The sequence below is a fragment of the Mauremys reevesii genome, linkage group 6 (assembly GCF_016161935.1).
Source record: "Mauremys reevesii isolate NIE-2019 linkage group 6, ASM1616193v1, whole genome shotgun sequence".
Lineage (NCBI taxonomy): Eukaryota > Metazoa > Chordata > Testudines > Geoemydidae > Mauremys > Mauremys reevesii.
Genome location: NC_052628.1, coordinates 117,959,436 through 117,983,134, shown reverse-complemented (window position 1 = coordinate 117,983,134; position 23,699 = coordinate 117,959,436). Strand labels below are relative to the sequence as shown.

At 57.4% G+C, this 23,699-nt stretch overlaps 1 protein-coding gene across 1 annotated transcript in view; it reads right to left on the bottom strand.

Moving 5' to 3' along the window:
- Positions 1-9,318: 9,318 nt before the first annotated feature.
- The window catches only part of LOC120407516 (ras-related protein Rab-17-like), a 45,672-nt gene continuing 31,291 nt past the window's right edge, over positions 9,319-23,699 (bottom strand). The window contains exon 6 of the mRNA XM_039543139.1: positions 9,319-9,364. The gene's annotated coding sequence lies outside the window, so the exon portion shown is untranslated. The remainder of the gene's footprint in view (positions 9,365-23,699) is intronic.

Genomic DNA, 23,699 nt, shown 5'->3' with positions numbered 1-23,699 from the left:
AGAGGCACACGCTCCTTCCTAGAGAAACAGGAGGAACCCAGGGAATCAGCCCTTCTCTCTGATATGCTCTGAAATTCCTGGGGGGATTGTGCTCTCAGTGACTCCTTACATCCCACCAAGGATTTTAGTGGCAGGGAAGGGCGAGGATTCAGTCTCCTTTCTGGTGAACTCTTCAGGAATCAGGAGCTCTGGGAGGATGGGACCAATCTAGAGAGACCCTGACAAGTTGTGACCTGCAGGATACAAGCTGCGTCCTGGGGGAAAGAATCCCCTTCTAAAGCTCTGTGATCAATGACTCAGCTATTCTCTCTGTGCATAATGTCTCAGGCCCCTGGGGCTGGGGCGGGGGATGGGGCTCATTTGCAAAGCACCACCTGCCCATTCATCCTGACCTGCCTCCTTTCCCCACAGCATGTCAACCGCTGGATCGTGTCCAGGGTGCCCCAGGAGAGAGCCAGGGCCATTAAGAGCAGCACGGCCCTGCTGAGATTTGCAGTCACCCTCCCCGAGTTTGACGTAAGTGACCTCTGACCCCAGCTTCCTGACTCCAGGCGCAGGCGGGCTGGCTCCACCGGGCTGTAGGATCTGCTGCTGCAGGGGCTGTGGGTTCGCAGTGTTCCTCTTGGGGAGGCAGAGTCAGAGCAGGGAATGAGATAGGCTTGAGTCAAGTTCTTCTTGTCCTGGTCAAGTGTCGTCCCTGGGCCTTGAAGGGGATTGTCATAACTATAAAGGGAAGGGAACAGCCCTCCTGTGTACAATACTATCCAATCCCTCCTGGCCAGAGACACCAAAATCCTTTTCCCTGTAAAGGGTGAAGAAGCTCAGGTAATCTGGCTGACACCTGACCCAAAGGACCAATAAGGGGACAGGATACTTTCAAATCTTGGTGGGAGGGGGAGGCTTTTGTTTGTGTGCTCTTTGTGTTGGGGGTTGTTCGCTCTTGGGACTAAGAGGGACCAGCCATCAATCCAGGCTCTCCAAATCTTTCTGAACCAGTCTCTCATATTTCAAACTTGTAAGTACCAGCCAGGCAAGGCGTGTTAGGTTTCTCTTTGTTTTTTCAACTTGTAAATGTTCCTTTTTGCTAAGAGGATTTACCCTGTTTGCTGCAACTTTGAACCTAAGGCTAGAGGGGGTTCCTCTGGGCTCCTTGAATCTGATGACCCTGTAAAGTTATTTTCCATCCTGATTTTACAGAGATGATTTTTACCTTTCTTTCTTTAATGAAAAGCCTTCTTTTTAAGAACCTGATTGATTTTTCCTTGTTTTAAGATCCAAGGGTTTGGATCAGTGTTCACCAGGAAATTGGTGGAGGAGTCTCTCAAGGCTACCCAGGGAAGGGTTCTAGTATTTGGGAGGGAGATATTCTAGGGGGGAGGTCGACAGAGTTTCCCAAATAACTCTTAAATGCTTTGGGTGGTGGCAGAAAAACCAGATCTAAGCTGGTAATTAAGCTTAGAGGTTCTCATGCAGGTCCCCACATCTGTACCCTAGAGTTCGGAGTGGGAAGGAACCTTGACGGGGACCATGTTCAAGCCCCTGCTTGGCATCCCAAAGCAGCTCCTGGCTCCCTTGGCAGCAGAGCAAATGAAGGGTCTGTCTCAGGCTCCTCTCCCCCAGCATCTCCTGCAGAAGGAGCCTTCTGGCCCAGGGGGGACAGGGAGCTGACAGGAAAATGCTGATGGAGTCTCCTCTCCTCTCCCTTCCATTAGATCTCAGCAGAGTTCCCTAGGCTGGGTCAGCACGTGGCCCAGCTGGCTCTGTTTGTGAGTTACCCAGACCAGGACATCAGCCGGCAGGCCAGGGAGGGGACTTACCGGCTGTACCAGCTGCTGCTCGAACAGAGGGGTAAGGAACCCACTGGGACACGGAACCCATCAGGGGACTGAAAGGGACCACAGGTGGATAATGGGACCCCAGACAATTTCCCTCAGCCTGACACCAGCTGGAGAACAAGTCTCTCTCCGCCTCTGTTCTTCTCCACTCCACTGGGCAGCCACCAATGGGATTGGAAGGACACAGAAACTGCAACCAGAATGATCAAAGTGTCTCTCTCTCTCTCTCTCTTCCAGGGCTGAGCATACACGAGGTGGAGGATCTGTGGTGCCACAACTGGTACCAGGACAGCAGGCTCCTGGGCTATCAAAACACAGCCAGGGTGGGGGAGGTAAGGACACTGTGGCAGGGTAGGACACAGCTCAGGGAGTGGGGCTGGCTGGGGTCCCTGCAGTGGATGCCTCCTGGAGACAGGACAAGAGCCCACTCCTTATTTCCAGCTCAGAGTTCCTCACCCAGCACCCAGTGGGACAGGCTGGTGCTAAAGGTCCCACATTGGAACCTCGCTAGTTGCTGTGATTTGAGTGTCTTCCATGGAGCCGTTGCTACGTGGCATAAGGCGAATCCCCGGGTGGCTGAGTTAATAGAGGATTATGGCTCTGCGTGTCTCTCTGCTCCTTGTCGCCCTGGCTGATCCCCAAGTGTCTGAGAGAAGAGCACTGGGTCTGTCAGTCACTAGTGCTTGAGCAGACCCTTGTTTACTTCCCTGCACCCTGTAGAAGCAGAGAAAGGAGGTGGGGTTTGCCCAAGTCCATTGCCAGTCAGGAAGCAGAATGCCCCAAGCCGAGAACTGGGGAGGGGACACAGTGAGCTCCAGAGCCAATATGCACCACATGCGCCTCCTCATGTCTCCAGTCCTGGCCAGGGAATGGCAGAGTATCTGGACCTCAGCCACTGTGCCAAAGAAGCACATTGTCACTGACCCAAGTTGCGACTACTTGCTGCACAAGTAGAAAATCAAAGACCTCCCGGCCCCCTGTCTCACAACTGTGCTGAGAACATCCAAACCTTGGAACACACCATAACCCAGTGCCCCCAGATTGGAGTCAAAGGTGAAATGTGTGATTTTGATAACATCACAGAGGAGGCCTTGGAATGGCTCCTGGATCTCCAAGTGCATCTACAGAATGCTGCCCTATAGATGCCACGTGAGAGAGACTCTGTGAGCTTGTCCTGCCTCCCACAAGCTGAATTGCTGCAGCAGAAGAAAAGTTTCCTAGGAGTGTCTGTGATGGGGACTGGGACATGAGTCTCCTTATCCTGGTCAGGTTGCAGATTGGATTCCCTTTGGCAGAAACCAAGGAGCTGCCGAGGCCATAGCCAGCTACTAGAGAAATCACTAATTTGGGGGCAATAGACCTTTGGTCTGTCAGCTCCAACCCCTTCCCCCCCCCCCCACGCACACTCCTCTAGCCACTGAGGTGCAGGAGATCTCTCTGCTGGAAGCAATACAGGGTCCCCTATCATCTCGGTGCGCTGCACAGCAGAGTGGGCCCTGCTCACCCACATTAGAGATCTATTTCCAGCCCATCATGGCCCCTGCGATCAATTGCCCTCCAGAAAGAGACACTGGAGGCTTTGGTCCCTAAGCATCTGCCACCTTTTCATAAAGGTGCTTCCCTGAGCATCGGGACCCTGAAAGCCTCCTGGGGAATGAACGGCCTTGGCTACAGCAGCTCTCTTACCCTTCCTTTGGGGCACCGGACACTGAGGCCATTCTATCTCCAGGGCTTGGAGGCTGGCTCTGGGCAATCTGCTACAGCCTCCTGTCCTGTTGGTTTTAGGTCTTTGGAAAATTCTTCTCTGCGGGGCAGAGGAAATGCTTCCTCAAGACAGCCGTGCCAGCGATCTACAACCCCCTGCTGTGCATTAGCCAGGCTGGGCTTCTCCTCACATACGCCATCCTGGGGGAAGCCGAGCAACTGCTGGGGTACACGGTAAGCAGCTGCATTCGACTCAGGAGATTGGAGCGGGGCCCAGGCCTCATTCCCATCCTATCACCATTTGCTGGCCTGGGAGCAAGGAGCCTAGTGGGGACTTGTGGACTTCATGGACTTGTGTTCTTAGGACGTGATGCTCTGCTCTCACTCCTGGGAAGGGCAGGAGAGTCCCCTAAGTGCCCTGTGTGAACCTTTCCTGCCCCACAGAGCTGCACCTATTTCCCCATGGCCTAGTGTCCATGTCACCCCAGCCACCACCCAGAGTTGCTCCCATCACTGGCAGCCTGGGAGGCCAAGGACTGATGGGTGATGGCGACCGGCCAGGCAGTTCTGAGGCACATGGGTGGGGGAAGCTTGTCCTGCTGCTGGCAGGGCTGGACCCGCTCTAGAGAGAATGGGAGGATTCAGCCAGCAGGGGCTGCTGACCTGCCCCGTTCACCAGGGCTGCCATCCTCTGGCTTCAGCATTTGTCACTGGGGTGACTTGGGAAAGGTCTCAACCTCCCGCAGGCCACTTCACTGCTGTCAGAATCCCTCCTGCCCTACCTGGGTGGGAATGGAGGCAGGGGTGGAGGAGAGGTTCTACCAACAGGCGGTGTCCCCAGGTGGGTTGGAGGTGGAACAGCTGTCAGGGGCACTGAGGGGGAGGCGGCAGGAGCTAACCCTAAAGGAGGGGGGCTGGCACTGGAGGTCACTAGAGAGGACAAGAAGCCTCCATCCTGGGGATCAGGAGAGTGAATCCACCACTCAGACATGAGCAGCTGCTGGGTGGAAATGGTGCTGGTTCCAGGTGCCCTTAATCCTCCCTGATTCCTGGGCAGTGTCTCAGTCTCTGACATGTTCTCCTTCCCCTGCAGCTGGAGGACATCACCGCCAAGGTGATGGGTCAGCTCCGCAGCATCCGGCAGCTGCACCAGGTGCCTGAGGTGCTGCAAGGGCTGAGCCTCACCTGATGCCCTTAAAGGTCCCCCCTCAGCAACTCCCGCTCCCTGCTGCAGGTACTGCTCTGTCTCCCTGGAAATGGGGGGCTAGTGGAAGGGGAAATGGAGGCCCCTGTCACTGACAGAAACTCTCTCCCCTCTCTGTGGAGCAGGGTCCTTCCCTCTGACCCCAAACTTCCTTCATCTGGGGCATGAGCTCTTCCCCTCACTCCCTACCCCTCCCCTCTTTCCTTGCTCTCACCCCCATCCCATTCCCTGGGCTCCCAGGCAGAGCTCTCCCTGCCCCAGATGGCGCAGAAGCACCTTTGTGCCAGAGCTACATTTTCCATCTGCCCAACTGAAGCTCAGGAAGCTCCACATTTGAGGAGGTGAGGATGGGACAGAGGCTCAGGGCCTGCTTCACCTCTTGCCCTTAATTCTTCCTTTGGCCCTTCTGTGGGCTCTCAGAGGGTGACATGAACGGGAACCTCCTCCCCACCTGTCTGCTAGGCCCTGGGGTGTGTGACAGCCTCCCAGCTGGGCCACCTCAGGGAGCAGTGGGGACAGGTCACCTTGTCCTAGGAAACCAAGCAGTGCTAGTTCTCAGAGAGGCTGAGAGGGAGACCCCGCTCCCTCGTGGAGGTAAGAGCCATTGACTGCTTTGGGCAGATGGCAGTGGTGAGCTGGAGCCGGTTCGCAGGAACTGGATGTTAAATTTAGAAACCCTTTTAGAACCAGCTGTTCCAGGACAACCGGTTCTGAAAAAGCTTTTCCGTTTAACAAAAGCTCAGGCAGCCGTCCCCCCCGCCCCAGCTCACCTCCCCCTCCTCCCTGAACGCTCCGCCCTTCTTCTCCTCCCCCACCCCTGCTTCCCGCGAATCAGATGTTCGCTGGAAGCCTGAAACAAGCAGCAGGCAGGTAGGCTGGGGCTGGGGGGTGCGAGTACAGCTCCAGGGAGGCACAGCGCGGCCCTGTCTGGCCCCAGCCGAGTGCCCCAGCCCAGTCCCTGTCAAGCACCCCTGGCTCTGGCCCCAGTGGCTCCGGCCTGGCTCGGCCCCGTGGCGCCAGTGCTGGTCCCGGACGAGCGGCTCCGGCCCGGCCCAGCCCAGGGAGTCAGGCCCGCGCGCCGGTCCTGGTCCTGACTGACCAGCTCCGGCCTGGCTCGGCCCAGCCTGTGGAGTCGAGCCCCACTGCACCAGTCCCGGTCCTGGCCAAGCGGACCTGGCCCGGCCCGGCCCCAGGCAGTGTGGTAAGGGGGCAGGAAGCAGGGAGGGGGTTGGAAGAGGGCAGGGAGTTCGGTGGGTTGTGGGGTGGATAGGGGTTGGGGCGGTCAGAGGGCAGGGAACAGGGGGATCGAATGGGGGCAAGGGTTCCAGGGGGGCAGTCAGGAAGGAGCAGGGGTTAGATGAGACGATGGGGGGCAGTCGGGACAGAGAGAAGGGGTGGTTGGATGGGGCAGGCGTCCTGGGGGGCCATCAGGAATGAGAGGAGGGGTTGGATGGGATGGCAAGGGGGCAGTCAGGGGACAGGGAAGGGGGGTGGATGGGTCAGGGGTCCTGGGGGAGGGCGTCAAGGAACATGGGGGGCTGGATGGGGCATGACCCCCTGGGGGGGCACGGCCCCCTTGTGGGTGAGCAGGAGGGACACCCTTTGAACGGATGGGCTTGGACTTAGTGGGGCCTTTGGAGAAGAGTAGCTCCGGCCATAAGTATATCAGGTTGTGGTTGACTATGCCACACGGTATCCAGAGGTGGTACCACTATGGTCTGCCACGGCTCCAGTTATCGCCAATGAACTCTTGCAGATCTTCGCACGGGTCGGCTTGCTGCAGGAGACACTGACGGACATCATCATCTACAGTGCCAACTGGAAGGAACAGCTCCAGCTGTGGGCGCTGGGCAGAGCAGGACTCACCGCAAACCGAACCAAATGTCACCTGGGCCAGAAAGAACTGATCTACCCGGGCTATACGGTGGGCCAAGGGAAAATACGGCCTTTGGTATCTGAGCCACAAGCTGTTCTACCTAATAGGGAACCCCTTCTCCTTGGTAACAGACCACGCACCCCTCAGGTGGATTAACAGCATGAAGGACTCACACACACGGATCATGTGGTGGTACATGTCCCTCCAACCCTATTCCTTTCGAGTGTTACACCGGCCAGGAAAGGCTCATGCGGATGCAGATTTCTTTTCCCGAGATGGGGGTCGGAGGGTAGGGGAAGGGGAGGAGACGACCAAGGGTCAGGCTGCCCAGGGGACTGTCTTAAGGGGGAGAGTGTGTGATGGGGCAGAGCGGTCCTGCACTGGCATAGCAGGGGTTAACCCTTCCTCCCTGGCAGAGGAAGCCCCGCCCCAGAAGTTCTGCTGGGCATGCTCCAACTGGAGCTCAGATATAAAAGCCTGCACATCAGCTCAGTCTGGGCTGACCGCCAGAGGAAGGACACACGCTGTTAGCTCCTGCAGAGAGTGGCTGCGAGCCAGGATCCAGGCGTCAGCCCTGTCGAGGCTCCACCGGAGACTCTGACGGAGGACGACCCAGGGGAGGAACAGACCGGAGAACCCCTCGCCGCAGAAGCACTGCCATTCCCAGGGGAAAGTAGAGATAAACGGTGTTAATGCTGTATTACCACTCGGCGTGTTGCAGGCGGATCCCCGCTGAGCAAGCGGCAAGTAGAGCTTGCCGCTACCAGGGCCCTGGCTTAGGGCTCGGTGCAGAGGGTGGGCCCGAGTGCCCCTACCCCGCCACCCTGAACCGTGAAGGATTATATGGACTCTGGCTGTTAGGCCGTGCTACCCCATGTGTACAGGGGGATTATATGGACTCTGGCCACTAGGCCATGCTCCCCCGCCTGCAAGGGGGGATTTTATAGACTCTGCTCGCTAGGCCGCGCTACCCCACCTGCAAAGGAGGATTAAATGGACTTTGGCTGCAGGGGGGAGAGGGAGGCCAGGGGAGGGGGAGACCAGGGGAGGGGCTCTGACTACTGGAGGCCCGGATGTGAGTGGCTCAATCGGGCCTGGCCGCCGTTTCAGCTGAGTCACACTCTGCATTGGGTGGGGCCACCCAGAGGATTCAGGGGTCCCGGGGTCTTTGGCGGCGGGACCCGGAGCGGAAGGACCCCCCCACCGCTGAATTGCCGCTGAAGAGCCAGAGCAGAAGAAGCTCCGGGGGCCCAGGCCCAGCGAGAGTTTTCTGGGGCCCCCGGCGCGAGTGACAGACCCTTCTCCAGAGGCCCCCAAAAACTCTCGTGAGGGCCCCTGCGGGGCCCAGGGCCTGGGGCAAATTGCCCCACTTGCTCCCCCTCTGGGTGGCCCGGGCATTGGGAGGGAAATCACGGACCTTTAGATTTTTACAAATTCCTCCCCGACGGCTATTTAAAAACCAAAAAGCTGGACATGTCTTGGAAAATCCGGATGCATGGTAACCATATCATAGGGACTCCAGGATCTGAAGCTGATGCCAGCTATATGGTGAATCCTCCAACAAGGCACCAAACAGCTCTTCCACATGCTGCAAACTGGCCTCACTGGCTGACTATGTAGGAGAACAGAAACCCTTTGTTACCGCAGGAGAGTCTCTTCAATGCTGCACTCTTTGCATGGCTTTCAGAGGTCACCGTGAAACACGACTACCCTGCCCCTAGGAGTCTCTCAAGCAGCTGCCTGCGCACTCACTTGGCACCCACCAGTAATGGTCTCTGACAGTGGCATTGCAGAGGGAGCTTAGCAGACCGTCCCTTCTATGACTTCCTGAATTGCTGCCAGGACTGATTCTAAGAGAAGAGCGGATTTCTCCTCTGCGCTAGGGAGATTCTCATAGGAAAAGCAGCTGTGGTGCGGGATGGGGCAATACAAGCACTACCCCTGAGCCCTTGAATAGCAGCAACTAGGACTTTGGGAGCCAGGGGATTGGTGTGTCTTGCTGGGAGAGCAGAGCTGGAGAGCAGAAAAGGGCATTGGAGGAATTGTAGAAAAGTCAGTGTCATGGCCGGGTCATGAGCAGCCAGATCTAGTGCTCAGAGGCAGAGTCTACACTCAGAAGACAGGAGTCGAGAGTCAGCTGGGTCAGGATACTGGAAGAGCAGAAGCAAAAGATCAAATTGTGTTCAGACCCTCAAATCCGATGAGCCACAGCGAGTCACATGGTCCAGAAGACAGGGAGCCCGGTGAGCAGACAGCTTCTTGTTCCTGCTGTTGGTTTAAGGAGGTCCCGGGGGCCGATTAGCTGCTCTGGGACTCTGCCAATAGGCCTCAGGGATGGAGCCTCAAACTGGGTCTGGACTTTGTAAGTCGTAGGTAAGCAGTTTTTAGTAGGCTTCCAGATGGCCTGCTGGAGTGTGGCTGCTCCCATGAACCCTGCAGACCCGAGTGATCTTCTGAGTGATCTCTCCCCGCTCAAACCTCCAGCAGGAAACAGTCTCCAGGATCCCAGACACGTCCTCTGAGAATAAAAAAACAAAGTCATGATGACAACTAGGCTATGGAACAGGAAGCCCAAAGTGCCCAGAAGAGTGAATGGTTTTTACCTCCACGAGATACCTGGGATCTTCCATCTAAGCCTCAATCGACCCATGTTGCTTGGTTTGACAGGATGAGATCATGTGTCTCCACTGCTCTCTGAGCTGGGCTGGCTGCAGCATACGTCTGTGGAAGAGGCTGGGCCAGAGACTGGAAGAGAGATGTTGCAGTCAGGTCCAGGCACCCCAGAAAGAGAACAGAGGGTCTGAAACCGAAAGGCTAAGCAATCAAATCAGCAGATTCGACAGAGAATTTTTGTACCGTACAGGGACATCAAATAAGGTCTGTTAGGAAAGCGGAGATGTTAGTCTGGAAACTGCTAAGGCCACAATTGTGACTCTTATGATTCAGTTTGAGTCACTACAAAGTGTGTTTTGTTTTGTTTGTCTGTTTGAAATTTGTCTCTTTCTCTTGCTTAGTATCACTTAAATCTCTTCTTTGTTACTGTGCTTCCCAAAGCCCCTCAGTGTTGTGTGTGTGAGTGAAGTGTGAGTCTCCAGCCTACCTACCAGGCTGAGCTGTGCCCTGTTTCTTTGAAGGTAGCGAATAATTTCGGAGCGGTGCGGGGCACAGAGTCCACAGGCAGTTCACCAGACATCTCCTGTGAAGCCCAAAGAGAACAAAGGAGCAGGAGAGATTCAGGCCACACTAACCCATGAGAACTTCCCACAGAAGAGGCTGCACAGTGCGCCAGACACAGCCGGCAGGATCCTTCCCACAAGCTGGGCCATGTCCTTCCCCTCCCAGCCCCACAGCTTCTTCCCCACCCCAGCCTCAGTAACCCCTCCCATCTCCCTGGTCTCCCCACCCACTCGCCAGTACCAGGCTGTTTCCATAATGGAAGCAGCTTTGTACCAGAGTTCACTGGCCACTAGATCCGAGGCTGCTCTGTTTGTCCATGGGCGTAGCAGGTTCATTTCCCTTTGCAGGATCTCTGACAGGTCTTGCTGCTGCTCCCTCAAGATTACCAGCTGCATCTGCAGCTCTGCCTGCACTTCCTTCTGCTTCTGGGGAGTTTCTAGGAGCTGCTGGAGAAACCCCGAGCCCTGCTTTGCCTGCTTAACCAGTCCCTGGAACTCAAATGGGATTCCCACTTGCGGGGACGGACCTTCCTTCAGTATCCAAGACTTCCATGAGCCATCGCAGATGACGAGAGGAATTCATTTCTGCTGACGATGCCAATAATCAATGAATCTACTCATTGTTAGGTGCCCTCTGGTCCTTCATTGACGGTCACTCCAGCACCATGGCAGTCTCTCTGCCTGGTAATTCGGCCCTCTGGCCGGCTCACTACTTAGTCACCGCTTCTGGGGCTCAGTTTGTCACACAGTAAAAGTCCAAAAAGGTCTTCCCAGAGAAAAAAGTTCTTCTCCTCTCACTGGGGCTCTGGCTCAGCCTGCAGCCCCCTTGCTGGGCTTGGTAACCTCTCTGGGTGCATTTATGCCCCCCTTCTTTGGGGTCAGTAGAGGAACCCGGTCCCATCCTGAACCTGGTAGCAGCCCAGGGCTCTGTGCTCAACAGCTAGGTCTGCTCTTTTCTCTTTGCTGCAGGTTTCCCTGGGCACATCCTACCTCTCTTCTCAAGTTCCCTTCTAGGCTTTCCTTGCTGCTTTCAACTTCCTACCTAGTTCTCATTCCAGTGCATAGCCCAGCTAGGCTTTATCGCCGCTGCAGTCTGGTTCTTTCGGGGCCAATACATGGTCCCTCGGAGGTAGGACTCATTCTGTAATCAATTTGGCTAAGCCCCAGGCTGTGCCGCCCAGGGGAAAGCACTCTCCTTTCCCTGGTACAGACCTGCTCTGCCCAGGCCTGCTCTTCTTGGGTCGAGGTGAGTCTTGCCCACATGCTCAGGGTTTAGCTGATCACCATAGCTGGGCTTTTCACCTTCCTCTGCAGTACAGGGCCTGGTTCACTTGCTGGAGGAGTCTCTGCACCTTAAAGTCTTGAAACCATTATTTGAGGACTTGAGTAGTTCAGACATAGGTCAGGGGTTTATTACAAGAGTGGGTGGGTGAGCTTCTGTGGCCTGTATTGTGCAGGAGGTCAGACTAGATGATCATAAATGGTCCCCTCTGACCTTAAAGTCTAGGAGTCTGTAGTGGACCTGGCACCGCAGCGCCCCTTTGTGGCAGGTGCCGGAACGGTGCTGGGGCCTCGCGTCTCTCTAGTCTCAGTGTTTGCCTCTCTACGGGCCGTCTGTTACTGTCACTCGGTCTTACGCTCTTCCCTCCCCCAGTATTTGCAGTAGCGCGACCTCGTTGGCGGCATCTATAAGGGTGGGGTAGCACGGCCTAGCGGACAAAGTCCATATAATCCCTCTTTGCAGCAGGGTAGAACAGCCTAGCGGCCAACGTTCATATAATCCAGGCCTGCACAACATACGGCCCGCGGAGCCTCACTGTGCGGCCCGCGAGGGGATTCTAAATCCCCCGCACACGGAGCTCTGCGGGCAGCCCAGAGCCCTTTGAATCCCGGCTGCGGCCAGGAAGCAGAGAGCTCTGGGCTGCCGGCAACCGCGGGGAGCCCTTTGAATCTCAGCCGCGGCTGGGAGTCAGAGGGCTCTGGGCTGCCGGCAGCGGCGGGGAGCCCAGAGCCCTTTAAATCCCAGCCGCGGCCGGGAGTCAGAGGGCTCTGGGCTGCTGGCAGCCGCGGGGAGCCCAGAGCCCTTTAAATCCCAGCCGCGGCCGTGAGTCAGAGGGCTCTGGGCTGCCCGCAGCGGCGGGGAGCCCAGAGCCCTTTAAATCCCAGCCGCGGCCGGGAGTCAGAGGGCTCTGGGCTGCTGGCAGCCGCGGGGAGCCCAGAGCCCTTTAAATCCCAGCCGTGGCTGGGAGTCAGAGGGCTCTGGGCTGCTGGCAGCCGCGGGGAGCCCAGAGCCCTTTAAATCCCAGCCGTGGCCATGAATCAAAAGGCTCTAGGCTGCTGGCAGTGGCGGGGAGCCCAGAGACCTTTAAATCCCAGCCGCGGCCGGGAGTCAGAGGGCTCTGGGAGGCCAGAGCCCTTTAAATCCCAGCTGCGGCCGTGAGTCAGAGGGCTCTGGGCTGCTGGCAGCCGCGCGGAGGCCAGAGCCCTTTAAATCCCAGCTGCGGCCGTGAGTCAGAGGGCTCTGGGCTGCTGGCAGCCGCGCCAGAGCCAGAGCCCTTTAAATCCCAGCCGCGGCCGTGACTCAGAGGACTCTGGGCTGCTGGCAGCCGCGGGGAGGCCAGAGCCCTTTAAATCCCAGCCGCGGCCGTGAGTCAGAGGGCTCTGGGCTGCCCGCAGCGGCGGGGAGCCCAGAGCCCTTTAAATCCCAGCTGCGGCCGGGAGTCAGAGGGCTCTGGGCTGCTGGCAGCCGCGGGGAGCCCAGAGCCCTTTAAATCCCAGCCGTGGCTGGGAGTCAGAGGGCTCTGGGGCTGCCCGCAGCCGCAGGGAGTGCAGAGCCCTTTAAATCTCAGCCAGAGTTGGGAGTCAGAGGGCTCTGGGCTGCCCACAGATTCCCGGCTGCGGCTGGGATTTTAAGGGCTCAGGGCTCCCCGCGGCTGCCAGCAGCCCAGAGCGGTTTGAATCCCGGCACGCGACCACTGTTTGCACCCTCCCCGACTGCCCCCCAGAACCCCCACCCCCTATCTAACACCGCTGGTCCTTGTCCCCTGAGACTCCTCTCCTTGGACTCCTGCCCCCACCTGCACCCCCCGCACCCCACCCCCGATCTCCCTGCCGCTGCTCCTTGTCCCCCGCGTGCTCCCCCCCACGACCCCTGCTCCACCGGCCCCTTGGGACCCCAGCCCCTATCTAAGCCTCCTTTCTCCTCGTCCCCAACTGCCCCCTCCTGAGACCCCCCCCACCTTTCCCCGAGGACCCCACCCCTACCTATCCCCTGATAAACCCCTGGGACTCCCATGCCTATCCTACTGCTGCCTGTCCCCTGACTGCCCCTGAACCTCTGCCCCATCCAGCCCCACAGCTCCCTGTCCCTTGACTGCCCCCTGGAACTCCCTACCCCTTCTCCAACCTCCAGCCCACTTACTGTGCCACTCAGACCAGCGTGTCTGGCTCCATGCAGCTCCAGACACATTGCTGCCATACTCCCCCGTGGAGCCCACAGGCCCCAGCGCCTGCCTTCAGATTTGAACACCTCAGGATTCAGGAGTGCTCAAGCTCAGTTTGGGCAGCTGTTACTTCATTTCTCCCAAATCAAATATACTGATCCACTGTAACTTGCTGTAGAAAAAGCAGGATAAAATTGAGCAAGAAATGCTTATTAGGACTGGAATTGCTATTTTCAGCAGCCATTGCCTTTTTGTTTGTTTAAGGAAGACAGTGATATTGCATAGGCAAATTCCCCATAGAAAGAAAGAGTGGAACAAAAGAATAATAAAGGCACCTCAACTTTTCCTCATTTATGGAGGACAGTCTTATAATATGCATCCAGATATCCTCCAATCACACAAGCTGAAAATTGTTCCACTTTATTGCAGCTCTGTAACCATATGGGAACCAATCCTGTCTGTGTTTTGTGCACATCCAAAATTCCTGCTGAATGACCTGCCCTGGGAGCGTTACTAGTGACCCAGGGCTGGGGAGGCAGGAGGTGTGTGGGGGGGGGAGGCACTGGTGGGGGGAGCCCAGGGCTGGGGCAGCAGCAGGGTGGAGGGAGGGCACTGGTGGGGAGGAAAGGGGGAAGCCCAGCACTGGGGCGGCAGGGGGTGTGGGTCAGTGGGGGAAGAGCCCAGGATTGGGGCAGCAGGAGGGTACAGGGGGGAGCCCAGGGCTGGGATGGGGGGCAGCCAAGTTTTTTTTTTTTGCTTGGGGCAGCAAAACACCTAGAGCCGACCCTGCCGGGTTCCCCCAGCCGCCGGAGCCCTGGGCCCTTTAATTTGACCCTGAGGGCTCCCAGCCACCTCTTCAGCTGGGAGCCCCCGGTTGATTTAAAATAAAGTATCACTTCCCCACCCCCAACCTTCCTTTTTGGCCCACAGCAGTTTTGGTGGGGCGGCGCTGGGGAAGGAGGGTTTGTTTCCGCAGGGCTGGGCGGCCCTGGGGCAGGGTGTTTCTGCGGGGCCGTGAGGTTTCGGCCCTCGGCTGTTTTCTTTGGAGGAATGTGGCCCTCGCCGCTTTACGAGTTGTGCGGGCCTGATATAATCCCCCCTTTCAGGCGGGGTAGTGCGGCCAGAGTCCACATAATCCTTCACGGTTGGACTCGGGCCCACCTTCTCCTCTGAGCCCCAAGCCAGGGCCCTGATAGCTGCAAGCTCTACTTGCCGCTCGCTCAGCAGGGATCTGCCCGCAACACGCCGAGTGCTAATACAGCTTTAACACCGTTTATCTCTACTTTCCCCTGGGAATGGCAGTGCTTCTGCAGCGAGGGGTCCTCCGGTCTGTTCCGCCCCTGGGTCGTCCTCCGTCAGGGTCTCCGGTGGTGCCTCGGCAGGGCTGACGCCCGGATCCTGGCTCGCAGGCCCTCTCTCTGCAGGAGCTAACAGCGTGCGTCCTTCCCCTCCGGCGGTCAGCCCAGACTGAGCTGATGTGCAGGCTTTTATATCTGAGCTCCAGTTGGAGCATGCCCAGCAGAACTTCTGGGGCGGGGCTTCCTCTGCCAGGGAGGAAGGGTTAACCCCTGCTATACCAGTGTGGGTCCACTCTGCCCCGTCACACACCCTCCCCCTTAAGACAGTCGCCTGGGCCGGCTGACCCTTAGTCGTCTCCTCCCCTTCCCCCTACCCCCCTACCGCCCCACAACTTGGGAAAAGAAATCTGCATCCGCATGAGCCTTTCCCGGCCGGTGTAACACTCGGAAGGAATAGGGTTGGAGGGACATGTACCACCACATGATCCGTGTGTTTGAGTCCTTCATGCTGTTAATCCACCTGAGGGGTGCGTGTTCTATTACCAAGGAGAAGGAGGGCTTCGTAGAACTGCTTATAGTCATTCCTGTCCGCATATGCCTGTATTTCATCTGCTTTGGCGCTCAGCCACAAGTCCCGCATTTTGGGCAGTCGGTGCTGTACTGTTCTGCGAGCATGATAAAGGCTGTCTTCTTTGCCGCTGAGGATGGGTCGTTCTGATGTGCACGATGCAGGCGATGCTTCTCAGCAAGTAGGACCTGGATTTCTGCATCATTTTCGTCAAACCAGCCTTGCCGCCTGCGTGTGGAGGGCCCCAATACCTTCGATGCAGCTGTATGGACAGTGTTGCGGAATGGCTCCCAGTCTTTCTCAGCGTCATCCTCAATACGAAGATCAGCAAGCTCATTCTCTAGGTCTTCCGCTAGATTTTCAGCGATGCGGCTATTCTTCAGCTTCGACACGTTGATCCTTTTGAGAGCCTTACAGCCTTGTGGTCGTCTCTTCGGCATGATACGGAGCTTCATTTTGGATACTATGAACCTGTGATCCGTCCAACAGTCACCGCCGCACATAGCTTTTATAACCCTGACATCTTGTCTGTCCCTTCTCCTGATGACGACATAGTCGATCAGATGCCAGTGCTTGGAACAGGGATGCATCCACCAAGTCTTGTTGCGGGTACGGAGGCGGAAGACCGTATTGGTGATCAGAAGGTCATGTGCTGCACAAGTTTTCAGCAGTAACAGGCCATTGCTGTTACACTTTCCCACTCCATGTTTCCCGATGACTCCTTCCCAGGCTGCGGCATCGCATCCGACTCTTGCGTTAAAATCGCCAAGCAGGATCAGCTTGTCTCTGCGGTGCACTGATGATAACAGAGCACCTAGTTCTTCGTAGAATTTATCCTTCACATTCTCTGGGTTGGTCATTATGGGAGTGTATGTGCTGATCAAAGTAGCTTGTTTTCCTTTTTGAAGCGGAAGCTGCATTGTCATGAGTCGGTCATTCACACCCTTGGGGGAACTGGCAAGTTTCCGAACAAGATGATTCTTGATGGCGAAGCCAACTCCAGATTCGCGACGCTCATCACTGCTGCGGCCACTCCAGAAGAATGTATAGCCTCTGCCTGACTCGGACAGCTGTCCTTCATTAGCAAGGCGAGTTTCGCTAAGGGCTGCAATGTCAATGTTGTAGCGTGCGAGCTCTCTGGCGACAAGTGCTGTTCTTCTCTCCGGTCTGTCTGCCGTGATGTTGTCCAGTAGCGTGCGCACAGCCCATGTGCCAATGGGGATCGGTGTCACTCTAAGTTTTGTTTTTGTTCAACCTCTTTGATGGGATCCCCACCAGCCGCGGTATGCTGGCCAGGGTAAGGTGAAGCAGGCAATGTTTAGGGCACCTTTTCTAGCCAAGTGAGCAGTGCAGTCCTGAATAGGGCTGCTCAGTCGCTCAAGAAGATGCCGCGCTCCACTGCTGCTTCGGTCAGTGAGGAACGACCATTATACCTGAGCCGCCTGTGTGCAGGTCCGCGGCAACAGCTCCCAGTGTATCCACACCTGCTGCTTCGTCGCTTGCCCATCACCACAGGACTTGATATGTTATGATGTCGAGACTTGCGCGTGAATTGGATTAAAGTGAGGGAGAGTCTATGGTCCACAGTCTTCTGGGAGCTTTCCCCTCCTGAACTCTGATGGCACTGTGCTCCTTACAGAGAAGACGCAGATTCTCCAGAGATGGGCTGAACATTTTGAAGCAGTTCTCAACTGCCCCTCAGTCATCAATGATGAGGCCATTGACAAGATGCCCCAGGTTGCAGTCCATGACTCCATGGATGCTTCACCAAAAGAGGATGAAGTGAAGGAAGCCATCAACCAGCTGTCAAGTGGCAAAGCCCCAGGGTCAGATGCCATACCAGCAGAGGTGTACAAAGTCAGTGGACCCGTGCTGCTACGGAAAGTCACTGAGCTGTTTCAGTCCTTCTGGAAGCAGGGATCCATTCCACAGGAATTTAGAGATGTGTCCATGGTGCACCTCTATAAGAGGAAGGGCAATCGCCAGGTATGCAACAATCACCATGGAATCTCGCTGCTCTCTACAGCGTGGAAAATTCTTGCACGGGTTCTGTTGAACCGATTGATCACTCACCTGCAGCAGGGCTTACTGCCAGAATCACAGTGCGGCTTCCGCAAGGGACGTGGGATTATTGACATGATCTTCGCTGCGTGTCAGCTACAGGAGAAATGTCAAGAACAGAATTGTGAGCTCTACACAACTTTTGTGGACCTCACGAAAGCGTTCGACTCTGTCAGTCGCCAGGGCCTGTGGAGGATCATGTCGAAATTCAGCTGTCCAGACAGATTCATACCAATGGTACGTCAATTTCATCACGGTATGATGGCTCGTGTCCTGGATGACAGTGAAACATCTGAGGCCTTCCCAGTCACCAACGGCATCAAGCAAGGGTGTGTTTTAACACCCACTTTGTTCAGCATGATATTCTCTGCCACTCTGACTGATGCCTTTCAATACTGCACTGAAGGAGTAGGCCTGAAATACAGAACTGACAGGAAACTATTCAATCCGAGGCGACTGCGTGCCATTACCAAGGTGAAGGAAACTGTACTTGAGACTTTGTCTTTGCCGATGATTGTGCTCTGAATGCTAGTACAGAGCCACAAATGAAAGCCAATATGGACAAGTTTTCATCTGCATGTAACAACCGGTCTCACCGTTAGCATCAAGAAGACTGAGGTCATGCACCAGCCAGCTCCCCACGCTCCGTACTCAGAACCGTCCATCACTGTAAATGGACAGAGACTCCAGGCAGTGGAGCACTTCACATACCTGGGCAGTACCCTTTCCCAAGCAGTGTCAGTCGATGATGAAGTAAACGGCAGAATTGCTAAAGCCAGCTCTGCATTTGGCGATTGCGCTCCAACGTCTGGGAACGTCGAGGGATCAGCCTACCAACGAAGCTGATGGTCTACCGAGCAGTGGTGCTTCCAACTCTGCTGTAGGCCTGCGAGCCGTGGACTGTCTATCAGAGTCATGCACGAAGGCTCAATCATTTCCACATTTCCTGTCTGCGAAAGCTTCTAAAAATCAGATGGCAGGACAAAGTGCCCGATACTGAAGTCCTTACCAGAGCCAGTCTGCCGTCAGTTCACACACTGCTGATGAGAGCCCAGACCAGATGGGCCGGACATGTCGTGAGAATGTCAGAGGAGCGCATTTCTAAACAGCTCTTCTACGGAGAACTCACCAGGGAAAGCGCTCCCATGGAGGACAAAAGAAGCGGTTCAAGGACACGCTGAAGACCTCTCTGAACTCCCTGGAGATCAACACCGCCACATGGGAAACCCTCGCACTGAACCGTCCAGCATGGCGCAGCCTCATTCACACAGGCAGTAATACCTCTGAGGCGAGGCGTACTGCTGAGTCTGAAAGAAAGCGTGAGCTGCGCGAGTCCAGAGCTGCCCGCACATCATCGACAGTGCCATCGCATGTCTGTCCAACGTGTGGCAGGACGTTCCACGCCCGAATCGGACTGATCAGTCATCTCCGGACTCACAGAGTCCGGTCATCGAACGAATGAGTTGTTGAGGTCTTCATCGACAACGATGGACGAACATCACAGTACCTCAGCGCCACGAATGCCCATTTCACTCCCAGGGTCTCCCGCTCTGTGGTGGAATACCGGGTCTCTCTGGGGAACAGCTTGTGGCTCAGGTCCAAAATGGGTTGTTCTTCTCCTCCCACCTCTTGCAACAGTACGGCCCTGTAGTGAGGCGGCCTGGCTCCCGGCCGCACCCGAGAGGGAGGAGCCAGAACAGCTGCCACAGTGGGCGGAGCCACTGCCGCCTGTCCCCGCCCCCGGAAGTCAAGGGGCGGGACAGGAAGTATAAAAGCCCCGGCCCAGCGCTCAGTTGCAGCCCAGCGGCCGGAGAGGACAGACGCTCCTGACCGAGCTCTTGCTGGACCGAGCCTGCCCCAAGCCCGGTACCCTGAGGAGGACTGGCCGAGCCTTCCCCGAGCCTGGTACCCTGAGGAGGACTGGCCGAGCCTTCCCCGAGCCCGGTACCCTGAGGAGAACTGGCCGAGCCTGCCCCGAGCCCGTTACCCCGAGGAGCTGCCCAAGCGTCCCCCCGACCCGTGTCCTGAGGAGCAGCCTGACCTAGCCAGCCCTCAGCACGACGAGGAGCCCATGGTATGGGACCCCGCTGCGGACACCCGCGATGAGCAGGTACCCATGGAGGGGGAGATGGGAAGTAGCCCGGGGGTAGCTGACCCCAGTCTGGCTACTGCAGATTTCGAGCCGATGTCGGTGTGTTGCGGTCAGGACCCCACCGACACAGCAGCAGACTAACTGCTGCTGTTAGGGCCCCGGGCTGGGACACAGTGGAGTGGGTGGGCCTGTGTCCCCCCTGCCACCGCCTCACGGGTGGCAGTCTCCCCCTCACATCAGAGCTCAGACCCAGAAGTCTGGACTGACCTATTGTTGCTGCTCAGCTCCTGCTTCGAGGACCTGAGCCCTGAACTATTATTGCTGCTCAGCTCCTGCTTTAAGGACCTGAGCCCTGAACTATTGTTGTTGCTGCTCAGCTCCTGCTTTAAGGACCTGAGCCCTGAACTATTATTGCTGCTCAGCTCCTGCTTAAGGACCTGAGCCCTGAACTATTGTTGTTTGCTCAGCTCCTGCTTAAGTACCTGAGCCCTGAACTATTGTTGTTGCTGCTCAGCTCCTGCTTTAAGGACCTGAGCCCTGAAGTATTATTGCTGCTCAGCTCCTGCTTAAGGACCTGAGCCCTGAACTATTGTTGTTTGCTCAGCTCCTGCTTAAGGACCTGAGCCCTGAACTATTGTGGTTGCTGCTCAGCTCCTGCTTTAAGGACCTGAGCCCTGAACTATTATTGCTGCTCAGCTCCTGCTTAAGGACCTGAGCCCTGAACTATTATTGCTGCTCAGCTCCTGCTTTAAGGACCTGAGCCCTGAACTATTGTTGCTGCTCAGCTCCTGCTTAAGGACCTGAGCCCTGAACTATTGTTGTTTGCTCAGCTCCTGCTTAAGGAGCTGAGCATTGAACTATTGTTGTTTGCTCAGCTCCTGCTTAAGGAGCTGAGCATTGAACTATTGTTGTTTGCTCAGCTCCTGCTTAAGGACCTGAGCCCCTTGAACTACTGCTTATTGCCCCGCCCTGACTAAGGCTAGGGCTTTACTGACTCTGGGTGCTCAGCCCCTGCCTGAGGGTCTGAGCCTAGAACTGCTGTTTGCTGCCCCGCCCTGACTGAGGGCTTGGGCTTCGTTGACTGTTTATTTCTGCTCAGCCCTGCCTGAGGGTCTGAGCCCTTGGACCTTCGGAGACTGAACTGCTGATTTAGGCCGTGTAGTGACACGGCCTGGCTCCCGGCCACACCCGAGAGGGCCAAGCCCCCACACCGGACTCTTACACGTGGTGCCTTCTCTGAGGACCTCTCGCCCAGGATGTGGGCGCGAGCTCTTGACGCCGGTGAAAAGGGGGCCGCGGGAGAGAGGCCTCCCGCCAGAGAGATGGATCTGTCCCAGCTCCTGCCCTCATGACGGAGAGCCAGGAGCGACAACAGGCAGCCCGGTCGCAACAGCAGCAGCAGCTCGTCGAGCAGCTAGGTTCGCAACAACGGCAGCTCATTCAAGACCTGGTTACCCAGCACCAGGACTTCCAGCGGCAATGTGTCCAGCAGCTCGCAGCGGTGCTGACTCGACCGGGGGAACCCCATCCAGGAGATGCTGCAGGGGCCCCGCGGCCCAGCCCCCCAATTCGGCTGACGAAGATGGGGCCCGGCGACGACCCCGAAGCCTTTCTCGTCACATTGAAGCGGGTGGCCGTCGTCGCGGGCTGGGCCCAGGACCAATGGGCCACCATCCTGGCCCCATACTTAACGGGGACTGCTCAGACGGTCTATCGAGGCTTGTCTGTGGAGGCAGTCCAGGACTACAGCCAGGTGAAAGCCGCTATCCTAGACGCCCTGGATGTGAGTCCAGAGACCTACCGACAGCGGTTTAGAAGCCTGGCGTATCCTCCAGGGGCCCGACCTCGGATAGTGGCCCAGGAGCTTCGAGTGGTAGTATTGGAGCAGTTCGCCCATGTACTCCCGCCGCGAGGAAGAGCCTGGGTCCTCCGCCATAGGCCGGCGACAGTGGCCGCGGCCGTTACGTTAATGGAGGACTTCCTTGCGGCTGAAACCCCGCTGGGCTCGGCTGGCCGGACAGCCCCGCCCCGGACGGAACGCCCCAACCCAGAAAAGAAGGGGGCGCCCACCCTCACAGACGTACAAGTTTCCTCCCGTGGAGCGGAGGCCCGGACCCGTACCGCCACGTCCTCCGGGAGAGCCGCTCGGACCCCGGTTCCCGTGGCGAGAGGGGACTACCGGAACCTGCCTGGAGGTAACCCCGGGACCCGGTCACGGACGGGACGAGCAGACCTGGGGCCCTGTTTCTCCTGTGGAGAGTATGGCCATTTACAGTGGGACTGCCGAGGACTGGAGTGTACCTTTGGCCAGGTTTACTCAGGGGAAGGCCGTGCCCGGCGTTGGCAAGCGGCCAAGATCACCGTGCCCGTGGTCGTTGAGGGGCGCCCGACGGTGGCCCTCCTCGATTCAGGCTGCGGCCAGACACTGGTCTGCCAAACCATGGGCCCGCAGGCTTACAACCGCCTGGGGAACATTCAGCTGCAGTGTATCCACGGGGATATACGGCCCTACCCAAGTACCAGGGCCCAACTGACTATTGATGGGGTCACCCGGCTGATGACAGTGGGACTCGCTCCACGGCTGGCGTACCCGGTGATCCTGGGTCGGGACTGGCCCGAGTTCCCTGCCGTACTACGCCGCCACGCCGAGGGCAGCCCGCAGGTCACGCCAGCCTTGGAAGGGGAGGCCCCAGAGACTGAGGAAGACGAGGTGGAAGCCCCCGACCGCACCAACCCGATGGAAGGACGTGAAGATCCTCCCCCCGGAGTGGGGGAGGATCCCTCGGCGCCCACGGACTTTTGCCGGGATCAACGGGCCGACCGTACACTCACGCGGACATACGACCAGCTGGCCTCCCTGGATGGGACGGTCCTCGACCCCCATCAAGCGGCGCAGTGGCCGCACTTTGAATTGCGGCAGGAGCACCTGTATCGCGTCGAGAGGGACCCCCGCACGGGGGATACCAGGACACAACTCCTCGTGCCTCGGTGTCACCGCCGGGCGGTCATGAAACTGGCCCACGACATCCCTGCGGCCGGGCACCTCGGTCACGAGAAGACCCTGGCTCGGATCCTGGGGTGCTTCTTCTGGCCAGGGGTACACCAGGAGGTAAAGAATTATTGCAACTCTTGTCCGGAATGCCAGTTGGCTGCCCCAGCACGAACTCCCAAGGCACCGCTGGTCCCGATGCCTCTGATTGAGACCCCCTTTGAGCGGGTGGCCATGGACCTGGTGGGGCCCCTCCCTAAGAGCAGCGCAGTGTTCCAATACATTTTGGTGATAATGGACTATGCTACCAGGTTCCCCGAAGCAATCCCTCTCCGGACCATCACGGCCCGCACCATCGCAGCTGAGCTGGTGAAGGTCTTCGCCCGTGTCAGCCTGCCCCGGGAGATCCTCATGGATCAGGGGACCAACTTTACGTCACGGCTGCTCCAGCAGGTGTGTGAACTCTTGGGGATAAAGCAACTCTGGACGTCCGTTTACCATCCCCAGACAGATGGGCTGGTTGAAAGATTCAATCGGACGCTGAAAGAGCTGTTGCGTAGGTTCCCCCAGGAGGACCTTCGCCGATGGGACCAGCTCCTTCCACCCCTGCTCCTGGCGGTGCGGGAAGTCCCCCAGTCTTCAACCAAGTTCTCACCCTTTGAGTTGCTGTACGGTCGGCGACCTCGGGGCCTGCTGGATCTCATGAGGGAAACCTGGGAGCAAGCCCCATCGCCGTCCCAGGGCCTCTTAAAGTACGTACTCCAGCTTCAGGAGCGCCTTAAGCAGGCGGGGCCCTGGCGCAGGAGAACTTGAAAGCCACCCAAGACACGCAGGCCCAGACTTATAACTGGGACGCCCAGACTCGGGACTTTCATCCCGGAGACCGGGTATTACTCCTCCTTCCCTCCAGTGAATCGAAGATCCTGGCCCGGTGGCAAGGGCCATATGAGGTGGTTCGGAAGGTGGGCCCGGTTAATTATGAAATCAATCAGCCGGACCGGAAAAAGAAGACCCAACGGTACCATGTCAACCTCCTCAAGCCCTGGCAGGAACATGAAGGTCTCCTGATCAACCCCTACCCTCCAGAACCTGAGCTAGGACCCCAGGTAGCCCATACAGAGGACCCCGGGGAACCGCAGCTCGGGGAGACCCTAACAGACGACCAACTCAAGCAGACCCGGTGCCTCTTGCAAGCCTTTTCCCACACCTTTACGGGCCAACCGGGATACACCACCCTGGTATACCATAGGATCCAGACGGAGCCTGGGGTGGTGATCCGGGGCGCGACCAGGCCCTGCCGTATCACAGGAGGCAGGTCGTTGAGGAGGTGGTACGAGCTATGCTGGATCTAGGGGTGATTGAACCATCGCAACATGAGTGGCGCAGCCCTGTAGTGCTGGTACCGAAGCCCGACGGCTCACAGAGATTCTGTATCGACTTTAGGTGCGTTAAT